This window comes from Temnothorax longispinosus, chromosome 4 (assembly GCF_030848805.1).
Source record: "Temnothorax longispinosus isolate EJ_2023e chromosome 4, Tlon_JGU_v1, whole genome shotgun sequence".
Taxonomy (NCBI): domain Eukaryota; kingdom Metazoa; phylum Arthropoda; class Insecta; order Hymenoptera; family Formicidae; genus Temnothorax; species Temnothorax longispinosus.
Genome location: NC_092361.1, coordinates 17429539 through 17451393, shown reverse-complemented (window position 1 = coordinate 17451393; position 21855 = coordinate 17429539). Strand labels below are relative to the sequence as shown.

General features: G+C 31.1%; 1 long non-coding RNA gene across 1 annotated transcript in view; it reads left to right on the top strand.

Annotated features, from left to right (window-relative positions):
- LOC139812403 (uncharacterized) overlaps positions 1-21855 on the top strand; it is a 339231-nt gene that overhangs the window by 46059 nt on the left and 271317 nt on the right. The window contains exon 3 of the long non-coding RNA XR_011731863.1: positions 20327-20358. This is a non-coding gene — a long non-coding RNA (uncharacterized lncRNA). The remainder of the gene's footprint in view (positions 1-20326; positions 20359-21855) is intronic.

The window sequence follows — 21855 nt, the reverse complement described above, 5'->3', positions numbered from 1 at the left end:
AAAAAGTTAGTTCTCTTCGAAAGTTAATTTTTATTTTATAGTAAAATAAATGAGAAATGAACGAATGACAATCGTATTAATGTAATTGGATAACTGCAATGGAATTGCCTTCATGTGCAGATTAGTTGCAGGGAAAACACGCATGGCATCATCGAGAATGCGTGATCATATTCATTTGTAGAGTAGGTGCAGCCCATTCGCTAGTATGTATATTTTTACATTATCCAATATTTACACGATGTAGCCATTAAACCATTTTTGTTTTCGCTATGGAAGAATGGTCCTTCACGCTATTTTTACTACGTAACAGTAGAGTACGTTGGTGAATTAGAATCGTATATTCGAATAAAATTGATCTTTTCAATAGACCCTTGGTTTTTTTACGATGAAAAATATGTTGTATAAAGGAAAGCTTTCTTTCATTCAAAGAGGTAAAGAAACAAAATTGCATTAAAAAAAAATGTTTTTGTAGGAAGCACAAGCATGATTGAAATAATTGAAAAACTGAATAAAATAAAGTTAGCAAAAAGTAGACCAAAACGTCTGATTGATCTGAACAGTGGGTTAGAAATGTGCAATCAACGTTATAAATTTTCCATATCAATTTCTCTATAACAGAAACGCAGCAATACTGTAACAAACAAATATTTATTTTCAATCTTGCGTTTAGATTTTTCAGTCGTCTAAGTTAATGATAATTCCGCAATTAAATATAAGTTTTTGACATCTGGGATTTTTATTTATTTAAAAAATTTTTATTTTTTAATATTTAATAGAAATTATTAAAAGCTTGGCCTATATATCACATTTCGGTGAACTAATTTTCGAATTAATTTTTTCGACATTCTTTTATTGTACATTACTGCAGACTAGTTTCTATATATATATGCATGAGTACAATTCCGGAATCCATTCATTTGAGTCTTCTTTTATATCATTATTTTAATTCTATCCTTTTATATCATATTATAATAAAATTAAATAATAAAAAAATGTACATGTTATAATTTTTAATTAAATTATTAAAGCAGGGTTTTTTAGTATCTCGCATATTCGTTGAAAATAAGAATTTAAAAATATTTATTGCGCACAATTTTATATGCGTAATAGAAAGAATACCTTTTAACAAATCGAAGGTTAACAAATAGAAGGAAAAATAAAAGGCCGCTATGAAACAAACATCATCTACATTCCACAATTGAATCTCTTTAGTCGCGTTATGTAACCAATGTTTCGTGCTGTCGGTTAACGCAAATCGCAAAAGCGCTTCTGTATGCCACGGTGCGAACACTGCGAACGCAGAAACGCGTTATTGCGTCCGCTAATTACAGTCATTCCAAAAATCCCAAAATGAAGCCCAGTGTTACACGCTACGTGAGAGTTGTGTAGCTTGTAATGTGACACGAACTAGGCCGTCGAATGCGATTTGCCTTTCGATGAAGGATCAAAGCCGAAACGAAAGAGACAGAGAGAGCCAAAGAGAAGCGCACGTATTAATTATGGGACCTCTATGCCGGACCCCGTTAGCTCAGATCTGAATGCGTATGTATAAATCTCGGTACGGTAGTTTGACATAGTCCTCTCTATAGCGGACACAAATATTCTGTGGGGCGGGAATAAGGCGCGCATGAAGCGCACTTCAGAGCTTTCGTATATCTCCAAGGGCCTACGCATGACGTTTGTACACCTGTCCACGTATATATGTGTATACCTGTGTATGCTTTACAATGTCTATGTATGTAACACGAATTCTCGTGCATATCCACCTTTGCGCGAATCATCGAAGCGCATGATTACCGTCCCCTGTTAACTGCCTTGTAGACGAGGATTGGTAGTGTTAACGCCACTAATGAGCTAAATGCGTAGACACAAATTGCAAAGACGGTATACCGTCACACGCTGCCTGCAATAGAATAGATCGTATTAGCGACGCTTTTATAATTGTAACCAGGCTTGGGAAAAAAGCTGTCGCACAAAGTTAATGCCCGTTCCAGGATAATAGCGACTAAATTATTTAACGTAATGCCATTTGCAGTGGAGCTCGGCAGTACGATCCCGTTACCTGAAGGTTTCAAACTCGTGTTTCTGTAATTTAAATCGAGTTTTATTTTATTAGTAATATTAAACTACGCACTTTATATTAGAAAGAAAAATTTAATTGAGTATCTTTTGCTCTTGCTGTTGATCTTTGGATTTTAATGAATTAAAATTATTTTATATAGAAATTGTAAATTGTTTTAGCAGAGCTTGAGTTAATTAAGTTTAAATCTCTTCAACATAATAATCTTATCTAAAAAAGAGATATAAATACTTCTCATGAATTTATGTTAATATATTATGACTGACAGAGACATTTCATGCTTGTAATTTTACTTGAGATGCGAAATTGTTGGGCGTTATTTACCGAGCTAAAATTGATAGATACGAATACTTCGTTGCGATAGAACACATATTATTCTGTCAATCATATCCTGTCTATCATTTCCACCGTCAGTTAGCGTGAGTAGTACAGAATGGATGATTTCCTTGATATAGAACAAGATATCTCACCCAGATTTTTCACTCAAACTGTTTTACTTAACGATATAATTTTACATGCCAAGGTATGCGAAAATAAAAGTTTTTTTAAAATTATTTTAGATAAAAGCAAGGATATTTAGTATTAAAATATAAATCATATTCTTTCATAATGATAGATATTAATAATAGATATTATTTTTGCATTTCTACAAAATTTATATTAAAATTTGTCTTTAGGAATTATGGTAAAGGGGATAATTCATCTACCGTTAATATAGCTCTTTTAAGAAATCTTAATTTAATTGACAGAGAGGCGTACGCGTCTGTTCTTTAGTCGACTTATATTATGTAGAAATAATTGTTCATATTTAATTGAGTTATTGTGAGATATGTCAATATTAAAACATTTATAACATGTATAAAATAGCTTAATGAGTTCTTATTCTCATCGTCTCTCCATGTAATAATGAGAATTATTTGCCGTGATAAAAGTTTTTATTAAATAAGCTGCAGAAATAATTTCACAAGAATTAGTAACAAACATGATTTTGCGTATTTATTTAATAAAGATATATCGTTTTCCTTGATTTACAAAACGCGACAATCAAAATCTACAATAAAACGAAGGATATCGTTTCAGTGGAACGAAACGTGCTTTATTAGTAATAATTCTCGAAATAATTTTGGCTGGAATCCAGAAACGCTTCAGCACCGGCTATTATATATCTCGAGATGAGCAGATCGTGATTTCGTTTAGTAAACGCGGGAGATTTTACTGTGAGAAACATTTCAACAACATTTGGAGCACCCAATTTTTGTGATATGAATTTTTGCGATGCCTCTTATATGCAACGAGGAAAAATATTTCCGTCCGATATTGCTTCAAGAAGTGCACGTTTACTTCTATTATGTTTGCACTCCATAATCCTATACCAACCATATTGACCAAAATTTTATAAACGGTTTTTTGAAATCTCCTTGCGGAGAGGCGAGAAGCGAAACGTTAGAAACGAAGGACGGGAATATCGATCAACATGGTACATGTCAGATAAAATGCGCCGAACTATATTACAGCTTGTCATTACGAAATCACTTTATATCGACATATTATTATTATTAAATACAAAGAATTTCATGAAAATTCAGAATTTTAGAGCCAGAGCTTTCTCAGAGCTTTTCTTAGAGCTAGAATTTTCTGAAAGAGAATTTTTCATTATCTTTTAGTATTATGAAGTATTATGGGAAGGTAAACATCAAGATGTTGCGAGATAATATCGATTTTAGAAAAACGCAAAAAATATTTTTCCAACATTCTTTTTAAACTATCTTCGTAAAATTATTTCCTTCCTTGACACTAAGCAGATAGAAGATTGTCGTATAAAGTTGCGCACGTGCATGTCGTTTGAAAAATGGGGTTTTACGGAAGTCTCCACCAAATTGTAGGATGTGATTGCGAGCTCAGCGCATTCGTTTTATTTCGCACGTACCCTATTGATCAATATGTTCCAGTCTTTTGTACGCTTCGTTTTTTGTTTCTCTGCGAAGTAAGTGCAGAAAATTGATTCAAGAGATTTATAGTTAGAAATGCTCTAAGTGTGATTGTAAGCAATCGTAAGTGATTGTAGGTGATTGTAGGCGATCGTATAAAGCCGGTTCTACAATACGTCGCAAAACGATGGCAACTGCTAGTTGAAAAGTGTTATTTCCATGTTGCGCTTGTAAATTGCGGTTGTCAAAAGAGAGTTGGTGAACTTTTAACTTTTTTGGCGACAGTAACTGGCAGTCGGCAATCAGAAATAACACTTTTCAACTAGCAGTTGCTATCGTTTGCGACGTATTATAGAACCGGCTTAAGAATGATTGTAAGTATGGTCACGTGCGATAGAAAAATTACGTAGTTTCATATATAAAGACAAAAATCGCGTGTAGCAAGATGAGAAATAATATAATTACAAATCCGTTATATATTTTTGCGATTATTAATATAAATTATTTTTAGAAAATTAATTATTGTTGAATTTTAACAGTAGGCATTTGGTCTAATTAAATAGCGTCTTGAACACGCTCATAGTTTGCAATGACGCATTATTCGTATTTTCAAAATTGATCAACGGAATGCAATAAAGCGTAATTATAGTGATTTCCGAGAAACAGTTGCATTCCAAAACTTCTGTCTAGTAGAGACGAACTTACTTAATGAGAGAACGGCGTTTCATTCTAATTGACATAATTATCGGTAACCCTTTGCAATTTCGCAATTAAAATATTTATTGATATCATTAAATTTAGATAAACAATTTTTTCTTATTGTTCTTTTCTTTAAAATATTAAAAATAATTGAGTTTACAATAAATATGATACTTAACATACCACAAGAAGTTAAAAAAAAGTGTATGTGTGAAGGATACTTTAATATCCACCTAATAGCGATGATCACGAAATTGCAAACTATTTAGCAACTGAATTCAATTAATTGCAATACATTACATCTAATATTAACAATTTCCGCATTAACGATCATTATATTGCGAATAGCTTGAAATTGATAATCAAGAGTAACCGCAAAGGAAAGCCTCGTTCTAATTTACGTCCTAATTAGAATTTACTTCTCGTTTAGTTACGTGAAATCAGAGATATATCTATTATATGGTAATTACGAAGTGTTTTGTTAATTTGGCCAAATGTCAGTTTAACAACAATTTTTTTACAAAAAAATATTACTCTCTCAACGGATGACTATAGCTCTTATAATTTATCAGCAATTTTTTTTTTCAATATACTTTTAGCTTGTATGAAAAAATTTTAATGGCGACTCATACGTTGTGTTAATTCGTCGCTTTGAGAGATATTCTCTGAACGCGTTGAAAATTTTATTCAAACAAACAGCGAGGTGTTACAGAAACGAACGATTAATAACGAAGACTATGCTTACGCATGGAAGCGATAATCCTGCAAATTCTTGGCATTTCTGGCGTCACTACACTATTTCCGGAACGTTGAGATATTTTGTTTATCATGGCTGAAAATTGTAGAGGAATTTTACGCGCCTGTTTCACGCGGCGCTCACAGAATCTTATAGTCATGAGTTTCGGGTAAAAACTAGAGCGAAACATAAGCGTATAAAATAATATTTCACGCAATATTGTTTGTTATATTTTGCACTAAAAACTTTTTAAATTTACAGTTTTTTTTTTGTGGGATGTTTAGACGTAAACGTGAGTCATAGTGAAAATTTATTTATGTGTTGATAGGTCTTGATGGAAAAGTTTACCGTTTTTTCAAAGAGAATTTCGACATTTTTATCGAGGATTATTTTTTCTAATTTATTTTCTTACGAGAAAGTGTCTAAGCTTGTGCTATACTAAAATTTCGTTATTTCTGTGAAGTTTAAATTCATAGCACGTGAAATCCAGATATAGGGCTACGCATAATGGTGATTATGTGTGGTTGGTTTTACATCTCGCATGCGGTCATTGATAATTTGCCGATAATTGACCGTAGCATTGGTACTAAACAGTGTCATTATTTTATGTTATTTGGTCGTCGGTACGCCGCAACTACTGGATTAACTTGCGAGCGATATATGTATAAAGCGACAGCACTACAAAATCTCTGTCATTGAGTTGAAGAATTTAAACAATTGATTAATATTAGTTTTAATAAATGAATAAAATGAATTATGCAATGCAATATTAACTTAACTTAAATTAACTTAACTTAAAATTTGCTAAAAGCAAATTGAAAATTGTTTTATTTTATAATGTTCTTGTGTAATCGTTTCGTTACAATTCTTGCAAAATTTTCTAATCTGCATTACATAAGCAATGCTTCAATAATGCATAAATATAAGCAATTAATCACATATTTGCATAGATTAATGTATCTGACGCATTAACACGTTGCATTTTAATAGAATAGTCGTAAATCGGTTTAGCTATGATTATCGTCGGCTTTTATTATGAGCTTTAATGGCTTCTATAACGGCAATTAATGATCCAGAAAATGACGAAAGCCTTTAATATCGTTAGCTGAATTCGACAACAACATGGCAATACGATTTTGCGATATAATCGGCTTTGAAATTAATTCGTCCGTGCTGTTTGAAATTCTATTTAAGAGCCGTTTCTCGGGAATTTCATATCGAATATTAAGTGCACCTTCTCGAATCACAAGTATCGCGACCTGTTTAGAATACGAAAGTTTTGCGAGAACAAAGTTATTTAAATGGATTCATTTTAGAACATAGATCACACACGTCACGAGAAATTTATGGAAAAATATCTCTAGCGGAGAAACTTTCTGACAATGTAAGAAAGTATTATTCTTTTATCTCGGCGAATTGTCTCCGAGCTGTTTATGTATAATTCAAATACCAAAGAATTCTTAAAAAATGTAAGCGTGTAGTTGGCGGACAAGATCTACAATCTTCTCTAATTGCGAGTGACCCAAATTGGATAATCTTATTTCAACTTATATAATTTATATTTTTAATTGGATAATTTTATTTCAGGAACATCGTGCAAATTGATAATTTAAAGATTCTTAATATTTTTATGTCAGTCATTTTTTTTGGAATATCAATTTCATATACGATATTTTTCCATAAATTTCATACGCGAGAAAGTTAGAGAAGTTATTTAATATTATACGAAAACTTCTTATATTATAGTTATATCTAGGTCTTTCTATTTTAATATTTCCGTAATTTTTTTTCTTAACTATCATCAGTTTAAGATGATTGACTGTTAGAAGAAAGAAAATTGCTGAAATATATGGATATTGCAAAACATGAAGGGCCGTGTAATACAATTTGTCGATATTTTCAATCTTCTAAAGAACCTGCAAGTCTCGCTAAGAATGCCATCAAACTGGAGAAAAAAGTATTATAAAGAGGTGCGAGTTCGTCGATTATGATCCTCTCGATGTAGTTAATGACTTTAGAATTGTCTCTTAATGTGATGTCAAAATTACGACAAAAAATTAATCTCGCAATAACGAACTCACGGGAGTAAGAAGGAAGTATTCATTTAGTTAATGAAATAGATCGACTGCTTCACTTTCGGTTATGATATTACTCTGTTGAACTTAGTTCAATTGCAATTTAGGAGTAAGTGTGTCAAACTTAAGAGGATATTGGTGATAATTTATAGAACATGATATAAGTCTACTACGTAGGATACGTAAAATTCCTCTGTAGAACGTATTATTATCTTCTTTCTCACATATTACAAATTTGATATTAATGAGAAAGTATTGTCGTTATAATAAAATAAAAAATATGTGAATAAATTACTGTAGATTTTATTACTTATATTGATTTCGTAATTTTATATTATTTTTGAATTTAAAAGGCGCATCTATATGTCAATTACTCTGGATTGAGAACACAAACAAAAATTAAATATTAAATAACTCCACTTTTAAGTATCATAATTTTATATTAGAAGCGTTTAATTATTAGTAATTTTTAATAATTTTATGATGGCTTTTTTTATCTTGATATATCACCGTCAGACATTTATATTAATATTACGATTTTATATGCTTTTATTTTCTTATATCATTCACACATGATGCAATGGACAAAAAAAATGAGAAAACTTTTTTTCGAGATCGTTAAAAATGACATTATCAAAAACGCAAAATTAATGTTTCATGTGTCATCGATAGAGGATGCGGTGTGTGAATGACACATTTGCCACGCATGTTGCACAATGACAGGTGAGAAATAACAAAGCCGATTAGGAAAATATTCACATGGAGTGTAGCTGAACGTTGTAAATCGCATCGGCATATTTTTGTTTTTGTCAGCAACAAAATTTGAGAGAGAATATCGGAATAAATAATACTGCCGTATCTCGTTTTTCGCGAGATAAAATGATTTGCAATATACACGATAGCTTACATAAATGCACGTGGCTAACCGATATCTTGTGCATAGTAGCAAATATCCGAGGTACATGCATGGGTGCTATTGATTCCGACGGACACGTGTAATTATCGGCTCGTAATTTCTTCATTAGCGTGACTTTCATGACCTGCGACGTGGCGTTTGGGAATTATGTAAACGTCACAATTGAATTGTGTTAATTTTTCGCGAAGAGACCTAATTTCATCAAGCAGATAATATCGTAATTCCAAAGGTTGGAATTATTGTCAGTGTTGCGTTATGAAACAAAACTCCATTTGTCACAAGTAATTGTACACCAACGTATAATTTTACGGTAACAATTGCATTAGAATGGGTAAACAATGATTAATATGTAATGCATTCTTAATAAGGATTACCTTGTTAGCGTATTGGCTGGATTCATATCTATTTGCAAATATAATCAAGAATTACATGCGTGTATAGATAGATTAAATTACAAATTACCCAATAATGACTATTAATCTAACAGAAACCAGTAGATTAAATGGAGAATTGCTGTAATTTTCCTGTATTTAAACAGAATTATGCGACACATCAATAAACTGATGAAGTGTTATTACATTAATTCACAAATTCTCTATTTGTTCGCGTAATGTTACTTTTATCATAAAATTTGGCACACGCAAGAAGGAACACGATATCATTAAAATACGAAATGCACGATCACATTGGCGAGGTATGTAAAGTGTTTGTTCGTAGAACAAAATCACTTGTTTGTTCATAAAACAATCTGAGAGCAATTCAACGATGCGGGTTCCATTTACGCGAGAATGCACGAGAAAGTGATCCAAGAGAGTGCTTTTATACCTAATCTCTGGATCGTTCTACCTCACTATCGAAGCACGTCTGATAAGCCATCGTAACACAAATCAATTATGTCGTCATTAAATGTCACCCCGAGGTCGGATCGAAGAGGCCTCTCTTAATGGATGGTTCTATTTAAACCGTAATTTTGCGGGGATGCATTATGTCACGGGCTAATTAAATTGATCGGAGTCGATAGTGAAATCTTATTTGATAAAGTTTCACAATTAAACGAGAATAATTTGAAATAATAAGTACTATTACCTATTAATAAGTTCTTGTTCAATGCAAATTTGTATTAAGTTAAAATACTTTATTAAATTATATATATATATAATATATAAATATACATATAATTTTAAGATAGGGAGAGAAAAAGAAAAAGAAGGAAGAGTGATATAAAAAATACCGAGCGCGGAAGCTTAATGATAGTTTAATGAGAGAAATGTTAGCAAACAGTAACAACTGTGTCGCAACCAACAACGTAGAACCACGTTTACTGTCACTAGTTCATGTTCAAATATTCAGCGAAGGATAGTTGACGTAGGGCTACGTCAACTGTCTTTCGCTGAATACTTTAACATGAACTAGTGACATTAGACGTATAGTTCTACGTTGTTGGTTGCGGCACAATTATTACTGTGCCCGTTTGATTTTTATTATATTGGCAATTTTTTTCTAATTTTATTATGTTCTTCAATCTTTTCTACTCCTATTTCATATATAATTCTTTAAAATTTGGTTGATTAGTTCTTGAGTTACATAAGCTAAAATTTGCTAGGAATACGTACATACATAGAAGCCTAACAAAGCTAATCAACCGAATCTTAAAGTATTATATATAAAATAGGGGTAGAAAAAACTGAAGAATATAATGGAATTAAAAAAGCTCCCAATAATTGATATTAAATTGCCAAAATTGAAAGTGGTTGAGACCTGACCATAATTATTTGCTTATAATTATTTGGCTTCCTCATTTAGGAAGCTTTTTGAAACTTTTGAAACTTTCAAGAGGGAATGGGACTGTATAAGCTATCTAATGACGTATTAATCATTACTTTACGATTATTAGTTTCGAAGATATAAACGTTCAAAGTGTGACATGTTTTCGTTGCATCTGTGCTCCCAATGTTACTCCCTATTTACTGTCGACAAAGACGTAGTTCTACGTCAAAAGATAATAAATTTAAACATGCATATATGAAAGTACTTTGTCGAATAAATCTTTTTTCATTTAAAAATAAATCTGGCTTTTTTGAAAATATGTACGTATTTAATTGAAATTCTTCACGAGTCATGCAACGTGTTCGATTCTGAGAAAGTGCAATCCATAATGGAAGAAAGATTCCACGTTTAGCGGAGAAACGTGGCTAGTGTCGATTATGAGCGCGACGCACATTCAACTTTTTCAGACCGGATTTCTTGTTCAACACTATAATGTAACAGTAAGTAACAGTAATGTAACTGTAAAGTAAAGCTCAAAAGCACGTAAGCATTTTGCAAGAGATTATAGGTAAAAAAAATAATAGTTAAATTTGACGACATAGGATAATGTAACAAATACTCATACATATAGTGTAATATAATAAATAATTATATTATTACTGAAAGATGCAATAACTATAACTTTGGATTCTCTTTGGATACACTGAAAAAAGGTTTTAGTTATAATAACCAAGGCTTGGTGAAATAGCTTAAATTAAAGGATTTAGCGATTATGACGAAATAATTTGGTTAACATTAACCAAATATTTTGTCATTATCACTAAATCCTTTAGTTAAGCTATTTCACCAAGCCTTGGTTATTATAACCAAAACCCTTTTTCAGTGTAGTCTTTTGGCTATTACACAATTTTTATGTTCTAAATAAACTTCATAAATTAATTTTTTCTAAATCCATTAATATGTATCATATAAATTAGTAATTAAATAATATAATTAAATAACAAATTCGTGTATAGGATTTATAACTGAAAATTATTAAAACTTGGAAGATTTTGAAAATTTATTTTATTTATAAGGCATGTAATACATAGAAATTTGACATTAATCTTTAATACATCTGAGAGTGATAATATTCTATATTGCATAGATTTAATCTTGAAAACAATATGAAAACACAATTATAAATGATATATGCTCGAATACATATCATAGTAATCTTCATTAAAGTCATTACGAATAGTTATTTTATAATCCGCTATTATGTAGGCTCGGTGAATGTTCCATCGTTAATAACTGCTTTGAAAGCGTGGCTTTTCGCATAAGATAATTAATGGCGTTAATTCACCGCTCGAAATTCCATCTGGGGATACAAATCGGCGCACAAAGACAGAAGCAGCTAGGCGACGCACGTCAGATTGCAGAATGCTTGTTAGCCGTTAGATGAAACCAACCGCGTGATTAATTAGAAATGCCGCCTTGTTCTCTTAATGCAACATCGTGCTCATTGCGAATTCGTAATTATCATTTTCATTCATGCGGGCAGAACATTATTAAGCTACTGGCATATAATATCGCTGGCGTGACCTGTTAGTAATTAACACGTCCACGAGCATTCAGATGTATTAAAGCGCAACTCATTCGTGTTTGTATATTAAATGATATCTTTATACTTAAAGCAAACTATTAATTATTGAATAGTGGAAAGTAAAGTTTAAATGTACTGAATAATTTACAATGTACTGAATAGATGCAAGATTAGAATTTAATTATGATTATTATATTTTATTACTACATTATTAAATTATATTATTATATTATTAGCCTTACGTTATTTACATAAATGTAACTTAATTTGTTTTTTATATCAAAATTATCAAAATGCTAATTTTATTAATCCTTATTAGTATGATCTTCGTGCATATTTTTGAAAGAATGAGAGAAAAACAGGTATTTTAATAGTTTAATAACAAAATATGCTCGGTCGTTTTAATAGTTTCCTTAGCTCGCCAGATTTCTCCCTTGACCTCTTTCTCTTATGGGTCTAATTTGAAGAATTCACTCTATGAGGAAACTCGCCTTGAAATAAAAAAACTTAAAGCGTTCCGTGTTCAAACTTCAATCCGCAAAGTAAAACTTTTAATCACTTCAGGTTTATTTATAAAAAATTTTTATTGTAAAATAAATCGCGCTTCGTTCGTAGTAGGTGGAATAAGGTACACATCGATATTGGTCGATGAAACTGAGTTCAGGTTTCGAGAGAAAATGAAAATCACGAGTAAAAACAACACACGATGGAAGCAAGTCAGAGCAAACAACAGTTTGAGGAAACTTTTGAGTCCTTTATAAGAGATTTAAGCGGATTACACAAAACCTTGATGAGCTTTCAATTAGCTCTTCGGGTTTTATTTTTTGCATTCAGAATACAGAATTCTGCAATGTTGACGCGAAAGTAGCAGTTCTTAAACCGTTTTAGAGAAACCGTATTTTATTTACGTATTCATAGAAATTGGAATTATTGGAAAGTTTTTTACTCAAGTGCTGCGAAAATTCTTAATTGCTGGATATTTCATTTATTATTTGATATTAATAAATGCTTTATATATCGGTAAAAAATGGTAGGTATAAACGAATACGACATAATTTATTTAATATATTAGAGATCACAACGTAGTGGAAACGAGAAATTGCTACAAAAATATTGACTGTGAATTTTAAAATATATTGTATAATTGAAAATGCAATATGTCAACGCTAGATATGTACAAAATGACGATTAAAAATAAACGTGATCATTTCTGTGCCCTTTTTTCTCAATATCAAATAGATAAAATAATGCATAATTACGTAGAAAGGTAGCAATCGACTTCTTCGAACAGATTGGTATATAGATAGTGATTATGTACACGTAACGAGGTTTAAATATATAAACTTCACGTAACATCACTTTGAATACTCCGTATAATGCATCGTGGTCTTATATAAACTTGAAATTCACGCGGCGTTTGTTTAATACCTCGTTTAACATGAAACTCTGGTCTGAATTGAAGATTTATGAAACATTGCTGTGAGCTTCGTATAACACGACGCGTTGCATAAATTCTCGATATATAGTATAGCTGTACTTGCGCTTAAATTGCTCCTATCTCTATGTCATCCATATTTTGTAACTAATTGCGGCTATACGACTTTTGACACTATCGTACGTTATTTTGCATTGTTACACGTATCGTAGCTATTTTATGTTATTTACAATTAATACTGAAAACAAGGAGGTGTTTGAAGTAGAACAGCTAGCGTTGTTTGAAGATTAAGGCCACCCTCGTGTTTTCGCGTATGAGAAAAGATAACTTTCGTTCCATTTATCTTACGTTTATTTTGTTTTATAAGAAGGCTCTATCTTTCTGCTCGAATGCATTTTCGTAATATATATAGAAACTTTTACAACGGACGAGATATGATGCGTATATTTTTTATTTTACTTTTATTAAAAAAGTTGTCGACGTTATCGTGGACATGTTATGGTAATTTTTGTATCATACTATGCAGAGAGAAAGCAAACACATGGTTGAGTAGATTAAAATTTATCGAAGAAGCGAACATATTTAAGGTTGAAAACGACCCGGTTCTAATTTATTCACGCAAAAATTGACTTCGTCAAAGCGTGTCTCAGTGTTTGATAAGATTGGTCAACAGGAGTTTAATTCTTTTCATTAATAAAATATTTTAAACGAAAACGTTTAAAAAACAAAACATTTTAAATATTTTTTTATACTTTACAGATATATTATTTGGTAAAATAATTCATGTTTAATTGTGCAAAAATTTTAAAATTTATACAGTGCGACTGACTTTGGTAGATTTAAATTGTTAATCGTACTGTTAATGTCATATAAATATGCCAAACCTATACATGTTGCCTATCCAGAATTAAATATTGCTCGAAATATAAAAGTTATGCTACATGTAACTGATCTCAATCTCTCTTGTTAGATAAAAATAAGACGACTGTATTTTAATAAGCGCATTTGCGTTTGTTTTGAATAAATGGCTTCGAAACTACCATTAGCGCGAAAGTGATCACGAGCATTATCTTAACTTCGGGGATCTTTATTTGTATTATATCAAGTTTTATTAATTATCGGAGGCTTTTAAAGCTACACCGAAGGAGAGTAATCCGGCAGAGAGAAGATTATTAATGCGGTTACCATAATGCGTTTTCCTCGTTGAAAGCTCTTCGCTGCTTTCCATCACAGTATTTTCCGCTGCGTATATACATAGGCGAAACCAACAAAATTTTTTAATTATGGTAGTTTCTATATTAATCTTTTGATTCATATGCAGATATACATTATTGGCGGATGAAACGTAGATATTATTGGCGTCTTACAATTGGAGAAATTATAGAACGAGCGATATCATGACCTAGAATCGTTTGATATTAATTTTAATGGCGTATTGCAATAGACTGGCGATGCCGATCTAGAAATACTTCGACGACTATCAGTTTCGTGACGACATGTAATTAACACTTGCACAGGTGCAAAGCAAATACGCGCAAGCTTATCTAATTTCCGGTAATTTGTAGTTAGGTATCGCTGTAGTTGCAGATCCGGAGTCTGGGCTTTAATTGGTTGGTAGAAGTTTAATTCACAGGGGAAATCAAGAAATAGTGGACGCCGAAATGTGCGTGTCCAGTTTCTTACTTCATTTAACACCGCTACTCTTCAATCCGATCGTCATGTCGTGTCTCCTATTTCTTTCTTTCTTGTCCCTCTCTAGTTTTTCATGTTAATTAACGTTCACTCAAGTTATAGTTCAAGGGAGAGTCTTTATGATATGTTAAATGTTTTTTTTGCCGGATTACTTTTTTTAGTGTTATTAATTTTAAATATTAATTGTTTCACATTTAAACAACATATTCAAGTTTAGATAAATGTAATGAATAAGTATATGAACCTCTTATCGTTTATGGTCAATAAATTAATATAATAAATAGGATATTAATACTCTATAGCATACGCCAGTTAATAATAAATGCAAATTAACTTTTTCTTCTTACACATGAGAAATATGTATAAACTTGTACGATTATTATTTATACATAAAAAGTTAGGGCTCAGTTTTAATTTGTAAATATAAAAATCGTAATTAAATGGAAATGGTAACAAGATAATTATATCTTGTGTTACAGATAATACAAGTAACATGCACAAAATGACTGAAGAATGACTTGATGGTTTTATTTTGCTGAAAAATTGACAGATTTTTCGAAATTTATTCAGTTGCGACATTCCACTGAAATGGTTATTAATTTTTTTTTTTTCAAAAATCCATCAACGGCAATGATGCTTTTTATGGTCAATATCCGTCATAAAACTATAATATCGCTTATGTCTATCACCGAACTTTTTCAAAAAATTTTTCGCGAGCGGAGAAGACACGGGAGCTGGAATCGGTAAGTTCGACAGCTTTCGTTCTTACATCGCATTACGTTCACCCGCCTTTTACAGGTTACGCCTGCGGGATAGCGAGAAATAAGTTACTACTAGCGGGTTTCCTTGCGTAAAGCTCTAACGCAAAATGTTAAAAGTTTAAATTGCATCGGCGATGCACTTTCGGTAGACGCAGGAAACAGTTACTCTTTATTTCTGCGGACGTGAAAAGAAAAAAACCTCTTAAGAATAACGCCTCGCAAAGCTACGCCGAGATAGCACGAGTTATCGTGTAAACATGCGCGGGTGTACGTGCGAGCGGGTGTAGCCTGTACTTCGTACGGCTTTGATAAGTTTAAATGACTATCGCGATAAAACGGCATCTGGGGAAAAAGTCTTTGAGCAAAGTTTGCGATAACAGATTGCTCAATAATTGTGGATTCTGGTAATTCCGGTTAGTTCCTTTAAAAGTGTTTACCCTGGGATACTATCTATATATGTTCAGAATGTACCATAGTGTACATCGAGGGATTATGTAGTCTCAAAGAAAAAAATAGTGAGTTTGTTAAGCTCCACTTTGTTGCGATCGTTTACTTTTAATGTTAGTCAAGATAATTCCATGCAGTTAAAGTTAAATTTGATAGAAAAAGATTCGTTAAATTGATCAACTTTTTACTTAGTTAGATAAAAACACATTTTAATTTCCATTACCAATATAATAGCAATTAAAAACATGTATTAAAATTTTTATTTTTATAAGTGTATGAAGTATTTTTTTTCTAAAGTAAAATACTTGAGAAAGTTGCAAAATTTAGGAGCACGCTTTAACTGTATATGTATAAGGAATTATAATGAAAATGAAGATACCTACATCAGACGAGATATTGACATCTTTTAAATTTATTTATTTACGAAGTAATGGTTCTATATGAATATTAAGCTGTTAAATATATCATATAAATGCATTATAAATGCATGCAAAATACCATGAGTATTTGTGGCAAACTGGTACAAAATTTATTTCATCACTCGAGCGATAGTTTGCCATATTGCTTCGGGAAGAGCTCTTTTCCGTCTCGCCATGACGGCGACTGATATCAGGTAGTAGAAGCTAAAAGAACGTAAAAGAGGGCTAAAGTACCCGTCGTGGATGCACTATAGCTGGTCCCGTTGTTTTGAAACTGACACTATCCTTTTTATGACGTGCTGGCATTATTTCACGCTGGACGTAGCCGCTTCCTAACGATCGCTTTCTCACAAACGATTTTCAATTAATCCTTCATGCCTTTTAATCACGCGCGATATATTGTCACGCGGATTTTGCTTGTTGGAAAGAGAAGCGTGTAATTTATGGTATAATACGTAGAACGAATAAGCTAATAAGTCACGGTACTTTGCGCTGAAAAAGATTTCATAACACTAATTTATGACTACTGCTTGTATGTTAGTGATGCAAATTTTTGATAATTTTTATCACTTTAAATTAAGCGAGGATTTATGAATAATTTTATCATTAATAAGTTTATCTAGCAACGAATTTATTTACCTGAGCTTTGTTCACGAAACTAAATTGTTCCGCGGTTTAGAGATCTTTATTTCGTTAAATTTGTTTCTATTTATTGTTAGTTATAAATTACATTTTATTGATAAATGAGCAATTAATTTTATCACGCAAAATAAATTAAGTAATATAATATATTATATGTTTATAAAAGATTATCTTGAGCTTCGGTTATCTTGTTTATTTATTTCAAAGCATATAAATGTAGGTGTGTGTGTACGAGTGTATATAGTTCGGGTTTACGTGCCAAGTTAAATGACCGCGAATCAGTCATCTCTGAGGAAGTAAATTATGTCAATTTGTCATATTAAGGAAGCACTATGTACAAAATCTGTGAGCACTATATACAAAAAAGTGACTTAAATATTATTCGCAGCGTCCTAAAATTTTGTTTAAACAATCACTTATTTGCTAATACTTTTCGAAAAAGGATTAGACGCTCGATGTATTTCAATCGAAATATTCTTATATCGCATTTTTGTAGGAGTGCATGTATTCTTAGTGACACATCTCGCATGTGATAAGAGTTTTTTCGCTAGTTTCAAGTGAGAAAGTTTGATACCGTGACAAGCGAGGTGGAAGCATATCCACTTTAATCCAAGATCAAAATAATCTTATACTCTCTTTCTAAGCGCCCCCCTCTTCATCCTGCTAGTCTGTGATTTAGGTTTTATAAGGATTACCCCCCCCCCTCGCCACACATATACATTGTTTCTTCTCCACACGCCTTATATTAGAAAGTTTCCTTGAGGAAAGTCTACGGACGATATACTCTGGGTCGACGTTCTTACACGAAGAATCCTTATATAGTGTGACTGATTAAATTTAGAACTTAACTTTATCTTTTTCACATTAGATTTGATCATGATATAATGCGTGGGAAATAATATTATTAGTTAGTCAAGTAGAAAAATGTTCGAAATAGAAAATATACAAATAAAAAATAGAAATCAAAGACCATCAAATAATGTTATCAAATTAATTGATAATGAATTATTTATTAATTTTATGTTAACTTAATTATTTTTAAATATTTTAATTAACATTTAATTTTCAATAATATAAAAATATACAACAGATTTACATTTAATAATTAATAATTAAATGTAAAAAGCAAAATGTATGAAAATATGTAATAAAATTATTGAAAAATAAATGTCAGTTAAGTAATATTAAACAAAAATTTAAAGAACAGAAAACAGAATAATATAATTATTTACATTTATTAATTTGTTTTCTCTATATATTAATGTGCCTTTTCCATGCCTTTTTCATGCATATCGAATTAATTCTCATAAAATTCGATAGCTGCCCTTCATCGTTACCGTGAGAACTATTGTGGACATAATATTGACACATCAAAAATTGAAGTACAATTTTTCATTTCGGATCAGATATGAGATTACTGAGAAGTATATAATAATCGAGTTTGCGAACACCGCGTCAATCTATCATCCCAGCGAAATCTCGTGTTATATCGTTTTCTCCGGGCAAGTGAACAACCACATCCCGAATTTTCGTGATTAATCGCGAGGCAGCCGAGCATATGGCATGTTATCGATCCCGAGGAGGCCGTGCGACGCCGAGGAAGTTGTCGGCGGCGAGCACTGTATGAATAAACATGGTTGATTTATTTGCTCCTGTCTATCAAACGTCGATGCTAGGCAGTACCATTTTGATGATTTTAATGGTCGCGTCAAACTCCATTTCGATTTAGCATCTCAAGAACGGTTGTCTCTTCTACTTCGAGATAAGACGTGAGAGTACGTGGCAATGTTTGTCGTTTCCGCGACGATACACGGCCGGTGATCTTCATTAAAAGTTTTGCATTATAATTAAGATGCGAATTTTTCGATGAATAATCAAATTATAAAATTGGACAATAATCGATATAACATAATACAAAGTAATTGTACTCGAAACTGTTATAATTTGCCATATATTTTATTGTATTCGCGATTTCACAAATAGATTAAATTAATTAATTAAATCGTGACATACCTTTGGTTAACAGTAACGTTAAAATCAGTTTTAATGTTTTTGCGGAGTTAAAATAATATAGAATGAAATCTGTGACGTTAGCCATTGATGACGTTTAGCGTGATGTGTAAATTTTCAATTAGAAATCACAACATTGATAATGCACTTGGAAATAAAACACTTTAGATTGAAATATGGACTCGGAAATAAAGCACTTTTAATTGTAGCACACCGATAAACTAAACGCGTCATCAGAGCAATTTTCGAGGTTGAAGAAAGTTTATTTTCGGTTTGGAGTATAGTTGTCCTACATAAAGGTGGATTTCTTCAATTTCGCGCTTGTATTTGCCGAGCGTCTGGTAACTTCACTAATTAACTTACAAAGATCTACTGAGAAGCGATTCAGAGCAGTTCAGAAGGACATGATATTTTATTTCAAACAAAAGTAATCTTGGTAAGAGTAATCTCTGTATACGTGTACCGAATACTTAAGAAAATAATATAAACATTACAGCTGTTTAAAATAGATTTATATTCTTAAAATATAAATAACTTATTGTACATTTATTATAACATATAAATTATTTTTATATTTTGTAGGATTTTTATTTTTAAAATAAAAAATTATTTTTTTATTTATATACAACGCAGCTACTTATTGTTACATAGTTACTTAAGTTTTAAAGAAATTGCACACGTTTTTAAAAAATAGCACGCGATTTTTAGAAAGTCGCATGCAATTTTTAGATAGTTGCACGCAATTTTCAAAAAGCACGTGCGATTGATATATACATACATATATATTGTATATGTACATATATATGTATGTTAATCCAGCTTTTGCGTTGTAGCGCGATATCAATTCTTCTTTTATCCTGGATGATACGGTATTGTTTTGCGCTACATAGAGAAAATTAATATTCGCTATCCCTTTGTTTGATAGTAAACTTTTAAATTAATTTCCATAAAGGTTAAAAAAGAAAAATATATCTATCTTATTCGATGAATTTCTTTACCTAGGTTCTTTCAAGATTAGATTTTTTATAATCACAAGTTGATAGAAAAATTATGATATATAAATATGCGTTGCGACCATATTAACGAAAAATAATTAATAAATTTTAATTTACAAATTTTTCTTATTTGTTGCAGATTCTGATTATCTCGCTGTCTCGAGCATCTTGGTAAGTCTTGACGTTTTAATTACTCTATTAAGTCGTGTTTGATTAAACTGTCGATGCTACTAAAGTATCTTAAGGTCTTGTAGGTCTAGAAGTTCCGGAAAGCTATATAATTCATTGTTCCGTAAAATTAGGAAGGTAGTTGTTAGGAATTTGCCATTGAAATACTATCAATTTTATATAGGAAGGTATTTTGAGAGAGACAATTTACCGATTTTTAAGACACTTCTAGTTTTACTACCCTAAGTACTTTAAGTACTGAAAGCTTTGAGAAGTTTAACTCACTTGAAACTTTTAAAATACTTGGAACGGAACTCTATCGCAAACTTTAACATTGCGAATTTTATATTGATCTCGTTCAAAGATATAATCGTATTTCGTTTTATGTGAAGCCCACTTGAAACAATTTTATAATTTGTGTCAGATTTCAGGATTTTATTTATAATTTTATGTGTGTCATATTTTTATGTATATATGTATATTTTAATATATGTTTTATATACACACACACGGGCGTATTCTAATTCTTCAAATATTTTTTGTATTACACAATATATAAAATTATAAATAGGATGTTATTCTGAATTCTAACGCAAATTATAGTCTAAAAGTGGACTTAATAGAATATTTTGGTTAAAAATGGTTAAATATTTTTTAATTTCTATAATATTTCATATGCCTAAGTATTATTAAATCGTGTAACAGCACTTTGTCAGATAATGTAGAAATTATTGGGATAATTATTTTACCGTAATTGAGAATATTCGTTATCCCTCAACATATTGTGTCATTTATAAATTAATATATTATAATAACTTAATTATTTTAATACACATCTATACTAACATACATCACATTAGCGTCAATTATACGCTAACAAGCATTCGCTATGAATTGTGGATTACGTAAAAAACTTATAAAATATATACTTGAGCAATATTATTATATAGATATATATTTTTATGATTGAACGCAATTTATAATTTGCGCAATATTTAAACGTGAATATTGCAAACTCTCAGAGTTATCTCGAAAATTCTGCTTGTAACGGATATCAATATCCAAACTTCTATTAGTTTTAAAATTTGTTTCAATATTGGAAACGAGAAATCGATCTTTTCTTTTCATTGTTCTCATCATCAGTTTGGTCGGTCCCAAATTTGTATACCGTTATCCTCACAGTACGTCATAGCACAATGGGCTTCTATTATACGGGATACGAAAACCAAGTTATGTATTTAGACAATTTTGAGATTTTTTCGAGATTTAAAAATATGGAGAAAATCATATTTTTTTTTATTATATAAATTGCAAAGAAAGGAGACGAAAAAGTGAATATTAAATTTTTTTTGAAATTCGAGAGCTGCATGGATATTTATTACAACAGACTACGCAACCACAAATAATAAAATAAATTTCCGCGAATTTATACGAATATGATTCCAAGCGCAAGTTTAATATTAAAATTGTAAAAATAATTTAATTTGAATTCAAAAATCT